Source organism: Lathyrus oleraceus, chromosome 2 (assembly GCF_024323335.1).
Source record: "Lathyrus oleraceus cultivar Zhongwan6 chromosome 2, CAAS_Psat_ZW6_1.0, whole genome shotgun sequence".
Classification (NCBI taxonomy): domain Eukaryota; kingdom Viridiplantae; phylum Streptophyta; class Magnoliopsida; order Fabales; family Fabaceae; genus Lathyrus; species Lathyrus oleraceus.
Genome location: NC_066580.1, coordinates 29,067,760 through 29,085,241, shown reverse-complemented (window position 1 = coordinate 29,085,241; position 17,482 = coordinate 29,067,760).

Here is a 17,482-nt window from a genome sequence, read left to right as displayed (position 1 = left end):
ACAAAGTAGACCGGATTTACCTAATATATGTATTGACAACGTTGACGCCGATTTCTTCATGACCAAAAATTGCATGAAGTCTTCATTACCAATCATTTGGTCGTGAGCAAAGCCGAAAATCCCTTCCTCCATATGTATAGTCCGAACACCTCCGGTCGGTATATCGGTCATCTCTATAAATGTCCTGAGGCACGACCTATACTTGGTGGTAGGTTTTTTCCTAGCTACGGTCTTCTTAGCACCAGAACTTTTTACCCGTGCGGAGGCGTTCTTAACCTCCTTTATTTGTTGTGCGGAGGCATTGCTAACCTCATTTTCTTGAACCTACATGTCATATAAATAGTTAGATCAAATTAAGAATGTAACAACTTCCATGAATATATGTCATATAATTGTATATTACCTCTTTTCTTGATTTGGATTTTGTGGGAGTCTATTTAACATAATCAAGGAAAATATGTAAGTAAAATTTTAAGCATAAATTTTAAACTTTGAATATACACATTAAAGTTAACATAAGTTTTAAGCATACCTCATATCCTACGCATATGAGGTTTGTCGGCCATGCAACAAACGAACCTACTGCTTCGTGCACCGTTGTTGCATCCGAATCATCGCTAGGATATGGTAATAATGCATTCGGGTCAACTGCAATATCAACTGATACCTTCAAACATCCAGCAGGGAGCTCTCTAGTGTGGAGTAATACTCCGCTAACGTTATGCACTTTTCCTTGCCAACCATCCGATAGTGTGGTGACGACAAATACAGCTGACAATGGGAAATGCCCTAAAACCAATAATAACAAGAAATCGTTAATGTGTATATATGTCAAATACATAATTTAAGCAAACAGTTCAATTTAAGACAATTATATGTAATTACCTCTGGAATGTTCGGCTGAAAGGTACAGTTGATACTGTTTTTGTCCGAAGCATCTCTGTATACCGTTGAGGCGCTAGTCTCTCTTTCTCTCCTCAATGCATCAAGCTCAGCTTGCATGGCTTCCAATCTTGCATGAAGCTCCCGATTACTAGGAGCCTTTCCTTTTCTAACACTGAGGGAGGTCGGAGTGACTCCAAATCCCTTACCCCTCACCCGACCAGAATACTCAGGGACATCTAATGCCCGACTAAGTATGCTCTTAGTATCATCGGGAGATAGAGACTGAGATAGCTCCTCCTGAAAAATCAGATGAATACCGTATACTTGTCAAATATGTGTATAAAAATGTTATTCAATTAATGAAAAAATATTATACTTACACATTTCTGGTATACGTTTAAAACTTCTTCTTGTGGAACTCCAGATTTGCCCACACGGGCTTCCTTCCACAAAACATGTGCAGGAAGAGATGTTTCTGAACTTTCCTCCTTCTGCAGCTACACATTAAGTCATACAATTTGATCAGATAAAACTAATATATGATGAACAAATTTGTTTTCGCAATTTATAAATACTTACCATGGATTGTTCTAAGCGTCCATATCCGACACGTCCTTTTCGGTACGGATATGCGGGACTTGATGCTCTTTCCCGATTTGTAGCACTTATTCTTTGAAAAGTCGGGTCTTGTCTTTTGGATTTGAAAGCTTCCCATTCTTCAGCCGATATCAAACTTTCATATTTTCTAGGAAGCTCCGCATCCACAAAATTACCATCCGCATCCTTAAGGAACTTGGATGATAAAAATGTCCGAAACCCTCTAAGAAGCTTTCCGGCCAATTTCATGCAAAACCCTCTTCTTTCTTCTTCGATGTTAAAACATCGCTAAGAAAAACATACAGATTGATAGTTAGTATCGGTAATTGAAAAAAACATAATTGATACGGTATAATTAAGGCCCAAATGATTGTACCTTTATCTCACTCCAAATTTTTCTTTGGACTCTTTCAACTCTTTATTTCTCCAATCATCACACGTAATGGGAATTTCATTCCTTACTAGTGCATCGATGAAACTAGTTAAGGTATGCCCATTAGGTTCTATAAGTTGTCCCTGGTTGTTCCAAGAGACATCTAGTATGATGCCTCGAGATCTTCCTTGGACCACCCTTCGCATTACTGTGATGCCTCTTCGGATTTCTTCTTCCGCGGATACTTTACTAACTTCCTCATGTTGGTCATCAGCCATGTCTAACCTGTAATAAACCAAGGAAACCATCAAATATCAAATATAACTTATAATCAAAACAATTGAAAACAAAAAAATAAAGAAATCATGCATTATCAGATATAACTTATAATCAAAGCAATTGAGTACAAAAATATAATGAAATCATGCATTACCACATATAACTTATAATCAAAACAAATGAAAACAAAAAATAAAGAAACCATGGATAATTTACCTAAGTCACTAACATCTCTTTCTTTTCTTTGTTGGAATATTAATCACTTGTTTCTTAGCAATGCGTACGGATGAATTGATCCAAATTCCCTCATTATGATCGTTTCTTATATATGACTCATCCGGTATAAGATCCTCAACTTCATCATTTCTATTCAACTCATTCCGTCTAATGCATGACTCATTCTCAACATCAATATCACATTGATCGACACCGCTATCATCAGTCACTTTGTTAGAGAAAAGCACTATAGACCATTTTGTACTCTTCGGGTCATTCACATAGAACACTTGTTTAGCTTGAGATGCTAGAATAAAAGGTTCATCTTTGTACCCCACCCTAGTAAGATCAACTTGCAAAAATCCAGACTTATCCATTCGTATGCCACTACTATTCACCCACTTGCAACCAAAGATGGGAATCTGAAACTTCTCGTAATCAAACACCCAAATGTGCTCAATAACTCCAAAATATGACAAATTTGCATATTTGGGGTTTAAGTCCTTCATACTTGATATATGCATTGCTTCAGCTAGCACGGTGACACCACTATTTTGCATAGTACTCTTATCATCTTGTTCTTTGGTATAAAATGTGTATCCATTAATTGAATATGCGCTATGAGAAAACACATGCAAACTTGGACCATATGCCAAACATCTCAACCTTTCTGTTACCGAAGAAGGATCTGAAGAGCGCTTCAAATAAATATGATCCTTCAACCATTGTATGAAACTTTGATTGTGCTCTATAACTATCCAATTTTCATTTCTGTTCGGATTTAACCTTCGGAGTACATCCTTGTGCATTTCAACATATGGCTCAACCTCATTATTATTGTGCAGAACATACAAATGAACTTGATCCCGTTCATCCCTTGATATTGTCACAATTTTATTCCCAATTAATTTTTTACCTTCCATTTTGTCGAAAATCTGAGCTCTGGGGAGTCCAATCGATTGAACGTTAGACAAATATTCAGTACAAAACTCAACAGCTTCTTCAACAATGTATCGTTCAACAATACAACCCTCTGGTCGACTTCGGGATTTCACGTACCCTTTTAATATTTTCATATACCGTTCAGCAGGGTACATCCATCTCATATAAGCTGGTCCACACAACTGTGTCTCTTTCACAAGATGAACAACTAAATGAACCATTATGTCAAAAAAAGACGGAGGAAAATACATTTCAAGCTCACACAAGGTAATTACAATCTCTTTTTGTAGTGTTGGTAAGATCTCGGGATCGATCACCTTACTACAAATTGACCTAAAGAAAAAACACAATTTAGTTATGGCACTTCTTACTTTTTCTGGCAAAATAGAACGTATACCTATCGGTAGAAAATGTTCCATTATAACATGGCAATCATGTGTCTTCAAATTCTTCAACTTGAGGTCTTTCATAGAAACAAGTCTTCTGATATCAGATGAGTATCCTTCTGGAACCTTAACTTCACTCAGAGACTTACACAAAATTTTTTTCTCCTTTCTAGATAAAGTAAAAGCAGCAGGTGGTAGATATGTTCGTCTTCCTTTCTTCACGGGTGCTAATTCAGTTCTCATTCCCATTTTTAACATGTCCTCCCTTGCTTTAAGGCCATCCTTAGACTTGCCTTTTATATTGAGTAATGTACCGATAACACTTTCAAATACGTTTTTTTCAATATGCATAACATCGAGAAAATGTCTCACGTACAAAGACTTCCAATATGGCAATTCAAAAAATATCGACCTTTTCTTCCACCCACCTTTCACAATCTTATGTGCAAAAGGCTTGCCAAACTCAGTACGCACATCTTTCACCTTTTCAAAAACTTGTTCACCTGACAATGCGGGTGGAGCTCTACGATGTTCGGTGTCTCCATTGAATGCTTTTCTCCACCCATGGTAGTGATGTTTAGAATGTAAGAATCTACGATGACCGAGAAACACATTCTTCTGGCAAAGTTCCAATCGAATCGTATCGGTTCCGTCTTCACAAACAGGACACGCACGTTGACCTTTAATGCTATACCCAGATAGATTCCCGTATGCTGGAAAATCATTAATTGTGCCAAACAACATCGCCCTCAAATTGAAACTTTCTTTCCTATATCCATCATAAACCTCCACACCGTTCTCCCACAAAATCTTTAAATCTTCGATCAGAGGTGTCAAGTATACGTCAATGTCATTCCCTGGTTGTTTAGGCCCAGAGATTAACATAGATAACATCATGTACTTACGCTTCATACATAGCCACGGAGGTAGGTTATAAATCATAAGAATCACAGGCCATGTGGTATGTGAGATACTTTGAAGACCATGTGGGTTCATTCCATCAGTAGATAATGCCAATCGAAGGTTTCTTGCTTCTGATCCAAACTCAGGATAATCATTATCAATCTTCGACCACTGTGGTGAATCAGCCGGATGCCGATACATTCCATCAATAATTCTTTCATCTGCATGCCAAGTAAGATGTCTTGCATCGGTTTCACTACGAAACATGCGCCTAAATCTCGGAATTATCGGAAAATACCATAAGACTTTTGCGGGAGATAATCTTTTCTTATATCGAGACAAACCGCATTTAGGGCACTCAGTTAACATTGCATATTCGTTACGAAACAAAATGCAATCGTTAGGACAAGCATGTATCTTATCATAGCTCATGCCAATAGAGCACAACATTTTTTTGCCTCATAGGTTCGATTAGGAAGAACATTATCATCCGGTAGCATTTCTCTCATAAGGGCCAACAACTCTGTGAAACTTTTATCCGACCATCCATTACCCGCCTTTAAGTTGTACAACTTTAATACCGCAGAAAGTCTTGAGAATTTAGTGCAACCTTTGTACAACGGTTTCTCAGCATCGCTTACCATCCTCTCAAACATTTCAGGACAATCATGAAGATCTTCTTCCAGTGCTTCTACAATCTCTTCAACTCGATCACAATCGTATGTTTCCGTGTCTTTGTCGTATGAAGCATAGGTCGTACTACTTTTTCCACTCGATTCAACATTCTCGTTAATTTTCTCACCATGAAATATCCAACACTGATAACTTTGATCAATTCCATGCCTCAGCAAATGCGATTTCAATCCATGTGCGTCAACCTTACCAATATAACAACAACGCAAGCAAGGACAATGCATTCGTCTGGGGTTTTCAGCGTGTTGAACAGCATACTTAACGAATTCCAAAACCCCACTCTCGTACTCTTTGGTCATTCGATCGGCACAGATCCATGTTTTATCCATGGTTTTCCTACTTATTAAAGTAAACAATTAAACCATGTCGTATAAAATTATTAACAAAGTGGTTGTAAATAGGTTGAAGATTATTATTCCTCCAACTATCTCTCCTTTTCAATCACGCTTTGTATTAGGGAGAAATATTCATGATAATATTATGATGGCATAAAAAATGGATCATAACATACATAAGATAAAAGGGAAGATAAGATATTTTGTGATTAAAGTTTATCATAATATACATAAGATAAAAGTGAAATATTTGTTATTTTTATTGTTAGTGAAATATTTGTGCAAATTCATAATTTAATCAAGCGAATTCTTAAATTTTTCTTCTTTTATTAATTGATTATATTGTAGTCTCTATTTCTAATATATTTCTAAGTTAATTGAAAAACCATGTTGAAACAAAGATCGAAGGTGGACTGGCTCAAACTGGGAGATAGTAATAATAAGTACTTCTATGCTTCTCTCAAAAGTAAGCAAAATCAAAGTAATATTAGTTCCATGACTATGGAGTATGCTAATATCTTAACTAAGCATGAAGAGTTTGAAAGTGAAATTATGAGGTTCTATAGCAATTTAGTTGGCTCCACTGCAACCAACCTCCAAGGCATTTGCTAATTTTTACCAGGGGATATCCAACATCTATTTGTATACGTGCGTTTTCGACGCCATGAGATTTGGTGTAAGAAGTGATGTTTTCGACAAATGATGACAGGGGTTGGAACGATTTGATTAGTATGGTTCGACACTCCGACAAGAGGGAGGTTTCGTCATTTCGACAAAGATGTTTACACCTAGGAAAAGCACTTTCGACAAGACACGAAAGGCAGTGCAGTGCGTTGGTAATTCGACAAAATCCTGAAGAAAGACGTCACTTCGACTTAAAAGTAAATTTGAATTTAAAAGGTTGTGACGATTGGCAGAAGACGCGTGGAAGCATCTGGCGAAAGGAGGAAAGCCATGTGTCGTAGTTTTAGGATTTAGTCGTTAATGACAGTTATGTTATTTGTGTATATATAGGGTAGTTATTATCTAGAAAAGGGGTGAAGAATTACTATATACAAAATTCCTGAAAACACTCAAAGTACCCGTGTGAGAGAAAAGAGTCATATTTGGAAAATGTATGTGTAAACAAACACCAATTCTTTCAAAATTTATTTTATAAAGTTCAAAGTTCTTTACTAAATCCTTTTATGTTTTCCAGTCGTTTATCTTTCTGCACTTTCTACTTTTCGACACTTTACATTTCATCATTTAATTTCTGCCATTTACTTTATCTTGTTAAATTTACATCTACGTAGCATTGTAATCAACACATTTCGACGTAAAACGCTTAGAGAAACAGGAATGAAATATTCAAAAGCGATTTTAGACATCTTCAAGACCATCTAGATTTGCACATGTCCTAGGATTTGTGTGGTTGATCCTGCAAGTAACCCAATTCTACACGTTTTGGTAAACCAGAGGTTGTTCGCCAAATTTCACAGCGAACAAATTGGCACGCCCAGTGGGACAGTGCAGAAATCTAGAAATTTAGATAATCACTAATCAAAATTTGTTCTTCATTGTATGAGACTGAGAAGCGGTAAATTAGCCGTATCCGAAGTAGAAATACCTAAAAGAACAAGAGTAAGGAAAATGGCGAACCAGCCAAATAATCCTAACGAATCCATCCCAGTATCTAACCCTGTCCCTTCGACAGAAGGCAATATAGGATCGGTCCCTGTGTCAGAGGCTGTACCTTCGTCAGCAGGATCGATACCAGCGGTTTCGATGTCGCAAAACGCGCCTAGTTCGTCCTTCAGGGCACAACAAATGCCCATTGGGACACCCCCCCCTGTGGGAAACACTTCTAGGCCTTTCATAACGAATTTCACCTTGCCTCCGCCTGGTAGGGAACAGCCCTTCGGAATGCCAACTTCGGTGATGGCAAGTTTACATAATTCCCCGTTAATATATTCAGATTCGATGGCCAACGTGTCTTCACCCTTACAAGGGTCAGGATATGGTGGAAACATGGGTAGATTGAATCAACAACCACTTTACGTGCCGCCAATAACGAATAATTCGGCGCAAGTGATTAGACAGCAGATGGACGAGAGTAATCACGATATGGTCCAAATGTTGACGCAACAAATGGGAGCGGTGTTTAATCCACTAATACAGAACACCACTCAAACAAACCAAGTATTGGCAGCGCAAATGACGCGCATTGCTGATTTCTTTGGAGTCCCTCAAACTCGACACAGAGAGCAAGTGGTTCATAACCCAGCGGTAGCGGTCCAGGAAGAGCCTACGATAAACCAGATACCGTTAGACAATCCTCAAACGAACGTCAGAAACCAAGAGGATGTAGTCGAACAGCCTCGTGTCGAAATCCCCATTCCACAAGAGCCTAGAAGGATAGTAATCCAGAGAGGCCAGGACGCGGATGCTGTATTGCAACAACGGATACGGTATAATAATCCGCCTGTCGAAAACAACTTGGCAGCCATGGTCGAAACGATAATGGCACAAAACGGGATGAACATGGGTTTACAAAGGCCTAGTTACGCATCCCCACTATCAGAGTACATTCTGCAAGAAGAACTGCCACCAAGGTGGAAAGTCCCTAAGTTCACAAAGTTTTCAGGGGACACTAGTGAGTCCACTATAGAACATGTGGCACGTTATCTGATCGAGGCAGGGGAGATAGCCCGTAACGAAAATTTGAAAATAAAATATTTCCCTAGTTCTTTAACAAAGAACGCGTTTACTTGGTTTACATCTTTGCCTGCAAACTCAGTATACACGTGGACCCAATTAGAAAGGCTGTTCCATGAACAATTCTACATGGGACAAACGAAAATAAGCCTGAAAGAATTAGCCAGTGTCAAGAGAAAACACTCCGAACCAATAGATGATTACTTAAATAGGTTCAGATTGCTAAAGGCTAGATGTTTCACCCCAGTGCCAGAACATGAGTTGGTCGAAATGGCCGCAGGGGGACTAGATTATTCCATAAGGAAGAAACTAGATACCCAGTATCTGAGGGATATGGCACAATTAGCGGATAGAGTGAGACAGGTCGAAAGATTAAGGGACGAAAAATTCAGGGCAAATAAGAATAAAAAAGAGAGGGTAGCCTACGTAGGGGTTCGCCAAGATGACGAGTTCGACGAAAACGAACCAAATAATTTCGATGAACAAGAGATCGACCTAGCAGAACTAAAACAAGGCCCGCCTTATTCGTGTAAAGTACTAACGCCGTCGAACGGAAACCCAGTCGAAGCCAACGATAAGTTCCCCAAAAGGACTTATACGTTCGACATTACTAAATGCGACGAAATCTTCGATCTGTTGGTTAAAGATGGTCAATTAATAAAACCACCAGGCGCTAAAGAACCGCCTGTGGAACAACAGAAAAAGAGAGGTTTTTGTAAGTACCATAATTTTCTGGGCCATAAGACGTCTCGTTGTTTCCTTTTCAGGGATCTTGTGCAGAATGCTATCCGTGACGGAAGGCTCAAGTTCGGTGATAAACCAAAACAACAAATGAAGATCGACTCGAATCCTATGCAAGCAGTCGAAGCCCACTACGCTGAACCATCCGTCATAAATATGGTGGAGGCCAAAGTTGCTCCTGATGGCAATTCGGAAATGGTGGAAGCCCCTGGAAGCTTCGACGCTATGTCAACATGGTCGAGATTACTGATGATCTCGCAAGCCAGAAAAGAATAGAAACTACTGAAGGTTTCGACAAGAAGGACGGTGACAATGCTGTCGAGAATGTGGAGTTTCGACAAGAGGAGAATTGGGACCGCTTGGGACAGCCAAGTGGAAAATATGATTATCTTGTGAAGTACAACGCGCCGGCAAGTTCTCAGATCGACATCAACACAATCCAACCAAGTGGTTGGGGGGAGGCTTCTTCAGAAGACAATGAGGAAATAGTCGACGCAATTGAGCATTCCCCTAATATGAAGGAAAAGGTTACTGAAGACCTTACGATCGAAAACAAGGCTGCTGAAGGCCTTGGTTCTGACGAAACGAAGGAAGGTGATATCGCCAACTGTGTCAACACTATGGGGCCTTTCAGTAAAGAAGTCACAAAAATCAAAGCGGAAGCCGCTGACGGTCCTTCGAAGCCCGTGATCAGTGGGATTCTGCGTAGGACAATGGAAGACCCCAGAAGGAATTGGAACAAATGCTGTTGCAAACATGGTCCCAGGACCATATCTTGGTGCTGCTGCCCAGAGAAAGAGTTCGACCAGACACCAAAAGACGTCGAAGGCGAAGAAGAGAGGCTCATCAGGAAGATGAACGAATTGAGCATCGCCGACGAACGAAACGTTGGGGTAAATATGGTAGAAATATCTCAGAAGGACCAGGTCGAAGAGGGCGAAAATCGCCGTCAGAAAGAATACCAAAGGTTGGCGTACCCTAGAGAGGAGGAAAACTTAATGGAATTCATCAAGAGATGCCAAAGGATGAAAACCGAAGTAATGTTGTGCCCACGCTGCAGCGCAGTCTTCGACAGGAAGGCAGCAACCAACCTGGAAGCGGTGGATAAGACCAAAAGGAAAGAAAGTTGGGGAACAGTGAGATACGACCCAAGGAGAAGTAATCACCACAAATGGAGGCACGGAGAGAGACGCCAGAACACCTATAAACCATCTGACAAAGCCACAGACGACAAATGGGTTCAACCCATTAGGGACGCCCAGGGGCAGAAGAAATGGGGAAAGTTCGAGGTTCAGAGAGGTGCGTCGATGGAGGGCAAGAAGGAAATGGAAAAACACAAGCCACGACCATACCCATCAGAGAATTACAAAGGCAAAAATCCCATGTCCAGGTCACAATGGAGGAGGTTCCAAAGGCAAAAGAGGGCAGAAACGGAGATGGCGAAAAGGAACATGAATGGTCCAAACGAAGCAGAATCTAGCAACAATCGTCAGACAAGGAGCAGGAAAGAGACTCCCCTCCAGATCAATCCTAGCAGAGTTGTCGAATCAGTGGCGTCGAAAGAGAAGATGCAGGAAGATGATGAAGTAACCGACAGTTTTAACTCTGACTCAGAGGCATCCTTCAACGTGATTTGCAACGTTGTCTCTGTTCTCCCTAGAGACTACGATAGAGTCATGGAAATTGAGGATGAAGGAGACGAAATGGAGGAAGAAACAATGGCACACAAGCCCGTCTGCTACTATGTAATGAACAACGGATGCGTCGAAGAGCAGAACGCTTTTTTCGAAAGACCAGACGACTCCATGAAAGCGCATTTGAAACCTCTGTTTATAAAAGGAAAGGTGGAAAATGTCGGCGTGAATAAGATACTGGTGGACGGGGGAGCGGCAGTGAATTTGATGCCCCACTACATGCTGAAGAAGATTGAAAAAGACGATTCGGACGCGAAGCCCCACAACATGGTGCTGTCGAATTACGAAGGGAAGATAGGAACAACTATGGGAGTCATCCAAGTGAACTTAACTGTAGGAACCATAACAAGACCTACGATGTTCATAGTCATCGCTTCGAAAGCCAACTACAACCTGCTGCTTGGTAGGGAATGGATTCACGGCGTAGGAGCGGTACCCTCTTCAATGCACCAACGGATAGCCATATGGAGGCCAGATGGAATCGTCGAAAACATCGAGGCTGACCAAAGCTACTTCATGACCGAAGTAAACACTGTCAACAGCCAGAGCTTCGACAAAAACCTGGCTCATATACCTCCCTGCAGCCCGGCAGAATTCGACTTGAAGACGACAGACAATGCCTATTGCTCCATGTACCTGCATCCAACGCATGGATTCCAGTGGGATAAAGAAGTGATTGGCGAGACTTATATATGGGGAACCACTCGTATAGCGCCGACGGGATGGGGTAGTGAATTTGACGATGACGAGTGAACAATCAGCGATCGAAAAGATTACGGCTTACATAGCCGAAAACAAACTAAAAGAGGCCCTTGAGGCTGAAGTAAAAAATATGGCTGTCGAAGCCAACCAAGAGAACTCCAACAAACAATGTCCTCAAGAAGACGTTGCGGAAGATCATATCACCAACCAAATGAGCGGATGGCAACACCAAAAGCTTGACGCCATTTACGACGACGAACCTCTGGGGTTCGAAAAAGATCCAGTGTCAACAAACGAGAAGATGATGGCGCAGGATCCTTTAGAAGAAATAAACTTAGGAGTGGGGGCAGAACAGAGACCAACGTACATAAGTGCAAAAATGGACCCCCAGTTCAAGGTCGAAATAGTCCAGTTGCTGAAAGAATTCAAAGATTGCTTCGCATGGGATTATGACGAAATGCCCGGTCTCGACAGAAATCTGGTCGAAATGCAGCTGCCAATAATGGAAGGGAAGAAGCCAGTAAAGCAGACTCCGAGACGCTTCGCACCAGAAATCCTGTCGAAGATAAAAGAAGAGGTCGAAAGACTTCTAAGATGCAAGTTCATCCGCACAACCAGGTATGTCGAATGGATTGCAAATATTGTTCCAGTAATTAAGAAAAATGGCAAACTTAGGGTATGTATTGATTTTCGAGACTTAAACTCGGCTACCCCAAAGGATGAATATCCTATGCCAGTGGCAGAAATGCTCATAGATTCTGCAGCCGGCCATGAGTACTTAAGTATGTTAGACGGATACTCTGGCTATAACCAAATTTTTATCGCAGAAGAAGACGTTCCTAAAACGGCTTTCCGTTGTCCTGGAGCCATAGGAACGTACGAATGGGTAGTAATGCCTTTTGGGTTAAAGAACGCTGGAGCGACTTACCAACGTGCCATGAATTCCATCTTTCATGATTTCATCGAAACTTTTATGCAAGTGTATATTGACGACATTGTGATTAAGTCTGTTTCAGGAAAAAAATCATATAGATCATCTTCGACAATCCTTTGAAAGGATGAGGAAGTTTGGTTTGAAAATGAACCCACTCAAATGTGCTTTTGGTGTGCAGGCGGGTGATTTCTTAGGCTTTGTGGTCCATAAGAAGGGGATCGAAATAAACGAAAATAAAGCCAAGGCCATAATGGAAGCGAAAGCACCATCAACCAAAAAGGGGTTGCAGTCTCTGCTAGGGAAAATCAACTTTCTCAGAAGATTCATCTCCAACCTCAGTGGGAAGACACAAGCTTTCTCTCCTCTACTTCGACTGAAGAAAGAAGACTTCGCATGGGGGCAAGAACAACAAGCGGCTTTCGACAAAATCAAGGAGTACCTGGCTAATCCCCCAATCCTGATGTCTCCTTGCAGAAAAAGAAGTATGAGATTGTACATTTCGGCATCAGACAAAACATTAGGAAGTATGTTGTGTCAAGAAGATGAGAATGGCGTCGAAAGGGCCATTTATTATCTCAGTAGAGTCCTGAACGATGCCGAAACTAGATATAGCATTATAGAAAAGTTATGCCTGTGTGTATATTTCTCTTGTATTAAACTAAAGCATTATATAAAACCTGTCGATGTATATATTTCTTCCCATTTCGACGTAATAAAGTATATGTTATCTAAATCTATTTTACATAGTCGAATTGGAAAGTGGGCTTTAGCTTTGACAGAATACTCCTTGAAATATCTGCCTTTAAAAGCAGTGAAAGGACAAGCGGTCGCTGATTTCATAGCAGACCACTCTATAAACGAAGACGTAGAATACGTCGAACTGGAACCTTGGAAACTGTACTTCGACGGTTCCAGTCATAAAAACGGAACGGGCGTTGGGATGTTGATTATTTCTCCTGAAAAAATTCCAACAAAATTCAAGTACAAAGTTGAAAGTCTGTGTTCAAACAATGAAGCAGAATACGAAGCTTTGATCGCCGGACTCGAAATCTTGTTGAAATTGGGGGCAACAAGAGTCGAAATAATGGGTGACTCCGAACTGGTAATAAAACAGTTGACGAAAGAATATAAGTGCGTGAAAGAAAATTTGATCATGTACTTCGTAATAGCCAATAGACTTCTCAAGGCGTTCGACAATGTCGTCTTCAGACACATCCCCAGGTTGGAGAATCAAGAAGCGAATGATCTTGCTCAACTAGCGTCCGGATACAAGGTGTCGAAAGAAAAGTTAGAAGAAGCCATCGAAGTCAGAAGAAGAGTCGTATCCACCAGGTTATCCCCATCGGATCTAGAGTCAATAAGATTAGGATACGGTGACGAAGAAAACTTCGAGATATTCAACATAGATGATTCAGGAATAACAGACTGGAGAAAGCCTGTCAAAGATTATCTACAAGACCCAAATCAGAAAGCAGAAAGAAAGGTAAAATACAGAGCTTTGAGTTACGTACTTTTGGGAAATGAATTGTTCAAAAAGACTGCAGAAGGAGTTTTGTTGAAATGCCTGAGTGAGGATGAAGCCTACATAGCCTTGTCAAATGTACACAGTGGAGCGTGTGGCGCGCACCAAGCAGGTCACAAAATGAAGTGGCTTTTATTTCGACAAGGGATGTATTGGCCAACAATGCTGAAAGATTGTGTCGAATTCGCAAAAGGTTGTCAGGAATGTCAAGTACATGCAGGCATACCTCATGTCCATGCAAGTGAGTTGCACTCAATTATAAAACCTTGGCCATTCAGAGGATGGGCGTTGGACTTGATCGGGGAGATTCGACCAGCTTCCTCAAAAGGGCAAAGGTACATTTTGGTTGGGATAGATTATTTCACAAAATGGACCGAAGCCATACCATTGGTGAATGTGGATCAAGAAGCAGTCATAGACTTTATCCAAAAATACATAATTTACAGATTTGGGATACCTGAGACAATAACAACAGATCAAGGATCTGTGTTCACTGGTAAAAACATGCAGAAGTTTGCACAAGAAACAGGTTTTAAGCTCCTTACTTCGACACCTTACTACGCTCAAGCAAATGGGCAGGTTGAAGCAGCCAACAAGGTAGTGATAAACTTGATTAAGAAGCATGTGGGGAAAAAGCCTAGAAATTGGCATAAAACTTTGGATCAAGCCTTGTGGGCTTGTCGAACGTCCCCCAAAGAGGCAACGAATTCGACCCCATTCAAGTTGACTTACGGACATGATGCAGTTTTGCCAGTCGAAATATATCTGCAGTCAGTTAGAGTGCAAAGGCATCATGAAATCCCATCAGAAACATATTGGAGCATGATGATGGACGAACTAGTTGATTTAGACGAAGAAAGGCTGCGCGCGCTAGACCTAATAAGAAGACAAAAGAGGAGAGTCGAAAGATTTTACAACAAGAAAGTGAGATCCAAGACCTTCTTAATAGGTGATCTTGTGTGGAAAGTAATCCTTCCTATGGATCGAAAAGATAAATTAATGGGAAAGTGGTCTCCTAAATGGGAAGGACCTTTCCAGGTTTTGAGAACATTCTCAAACGGCGCATATGAAATAGAAGAAATAGAGAAGGATAAGAGAATCCTAAGAATAAATGGCAAGTATTTGAAAAAATATAAGCCTATATTGCAGGAAATAAAAATAATAACAGAATAAGTGCAAAACATAATTGTGATAAGATGGGCCAAATAAAAATGGCATTCAAAAGTTATTACAAAGAAAGCCTCACAGGGCTGAGAGTTGCTAAAATAAATTCGACTAAAAATTAAAATTGGCAAAAGTATCCTTCAAAGTGGCAAACTTCTGCCTCTGGAATTGGAGTCGATGATCACAAAGACTTTTGTGAGTAGAGAGAGTCTCAATCTCTTGACTAAGTTGATGGGCTTTCTCTGCATGTCGAATACCCACCCTCAATTCTTCGTCAATCTCGCTTTGTTTGGTTTGCTGAATGGATGCCTTACGTTTCTCCTCTTGAGAGATTTTTTCTTGAAGGGCTGCTATCTGTGTTTTCCATTTTTGAATATTGTCATCACAAGCAGCGACTTCTTCGACATACGTTTCAGAAAGCTTTTGCAATTTTGAAACTTTGTCAGTCGAAGTCGAAACCGCATCCCATGCAGCAGTTTGAGTTTCAGACTTGGAGGAGATTTGAGCGGTAAGATCCCTTCGACGATGGAGATCCGCAGTGGCCAAGTCAATGAGAGTCATCAACTCCATCACAAAACTTCCAATCTCAGCAGAGGTTTCCAAAACATTCACTTGCTTCAAGAGTTTCTTAAGACTAATTTGAGCAAGGGAATCCTCTTCCAAGACTTTAAACAAATCGACATCAAGGATTTTCATTTTGATCTTGGTCAGGAGGCTGCCAAGTGATGGTGCTTCAGAAGTTGCCCCAGAAGTGGTCGAACTACTCTGAGAAGAATCCTGGAAATTGAAACGGGTGCTAAGCATGGCTTTCAGATACTCCAAAGGTCTTTGCACTTTGAGATTTTCAAGCTCCTCGCAAGAGAAACTGGTCGAACCAGTCGATTTGCTACTCCCTTGGACCCGATCAGGAGCAGGTGGAGCGTTTCGCGTCGAAGTATGCTCGACCTCTGTTCGTTTCGACTGATTGTCCCCATCTCTGGCAGCTTCATCTCCAGGAGTATCTTCGACCACAACCTCCATTTCAATATCATCACCCTGAGGTGCAGCATGTAATCCTGGATGAGGAGGAGACTCGTCTTCAGAGGCTTCACCCACCGTGGTGTCGAACTCTCCTACGGTTTGCATATCATGGTCACTTGTGGAGACATCTGCCTCTGGGGCTATTTCCTCCAGAATTTTCTCAGGCGTTTTTTCGACAACCACTTGTTCCTGAAAATAAATTCTAAGATTTAGAAGGAAAGGTGTATGAAAGGTAAAACGTATGCTGTCGAAATAAAAATTACCTCAGGAATTTCAGTATTAAAACTGGATTTCCCACTCCCCATATCTTTCGACGGAGGCTTGGCAGGAGAAGCACTGGCAGGATCCTTCCTGATTGGGTTAGCAATGGACCTTTGGGAAGAGACCTTCATGAGTTTCTTTTTCTTCTGAGGGGGAGGGATTAACTCTGGAGATTCATCACCAGACTCTTCATTAGGGACTTTATCCTCTTCTTTCTCCTCTTCATTCTTTTTCTTTTGGATTGTTGGGGGTTTTCGACTTACCTAGTCATACAGGCCAAAGCCAGTTAGTTCCAAATAATGGAAGGAAAATAATAAGAAGAGAAAAAGTTTTGCACCTTTGTCGAAGGCTTTTTAGCAGTACTGGGCGATGCTTCGACAGCAGCTTTCTTAGCAGGGATCTTCACGGCTAAGGAAAGAAATAAAATTCAGAAACAAATATAAGAGATATATGATAAGACAGTTAGAATAACAGAAAGAAAAATCATATTTTTTCTGTGAACACCTTCAAGAATGGTATCTTCCACGCGAACGTGTTCTATTCCAATATGAAGGTGTCCTGGATATTCGCCCAGATGATACTTAGTCGGAACCACACGCTCAGCAGGTTTTTGATACTTTTGACGAAGAATTTTCATAAAATCCCCACAAAGGAACCAGTCTGGAAGTGGAAAACCAAACGCCACCCCAAAGTCAGCAGTTGGCAAGGGAGGAAACTTTGGTGGATGACAATTGAAAGCAAGGTCATAGCGCGCCTCTGGTGAAAGATTGGAAGGCAATGACAGTTTTTTAAACTTCTCTGTCAATTTGCGTTTTAATTCAGCCGCTGCTTCACATATGGTTCGACTAAGATCATCAGGTCTATACGCAGTTTCAAAATACTTTTGAAATTTCTGTATTTCCTTAATATGTCGTTGAATACCTTTTTTGGTCTGATCCTGCACAAAAGCGAAAGCATTTGTCAAATGCGTGGCAAAAGCAGCTACGTCGAAAAATTTGTTGGAATAATAATCCTTCCACCATTCATCAAACTCAGGAGTGCATAAGAATGATGGTCGAAAAATAACTGGTCGAATGTCGAGAGAAGCATCAGCTAGTTTCTTCGACAGTTCTTTGCCTTCGTCTTCAGTGTGAAGGGA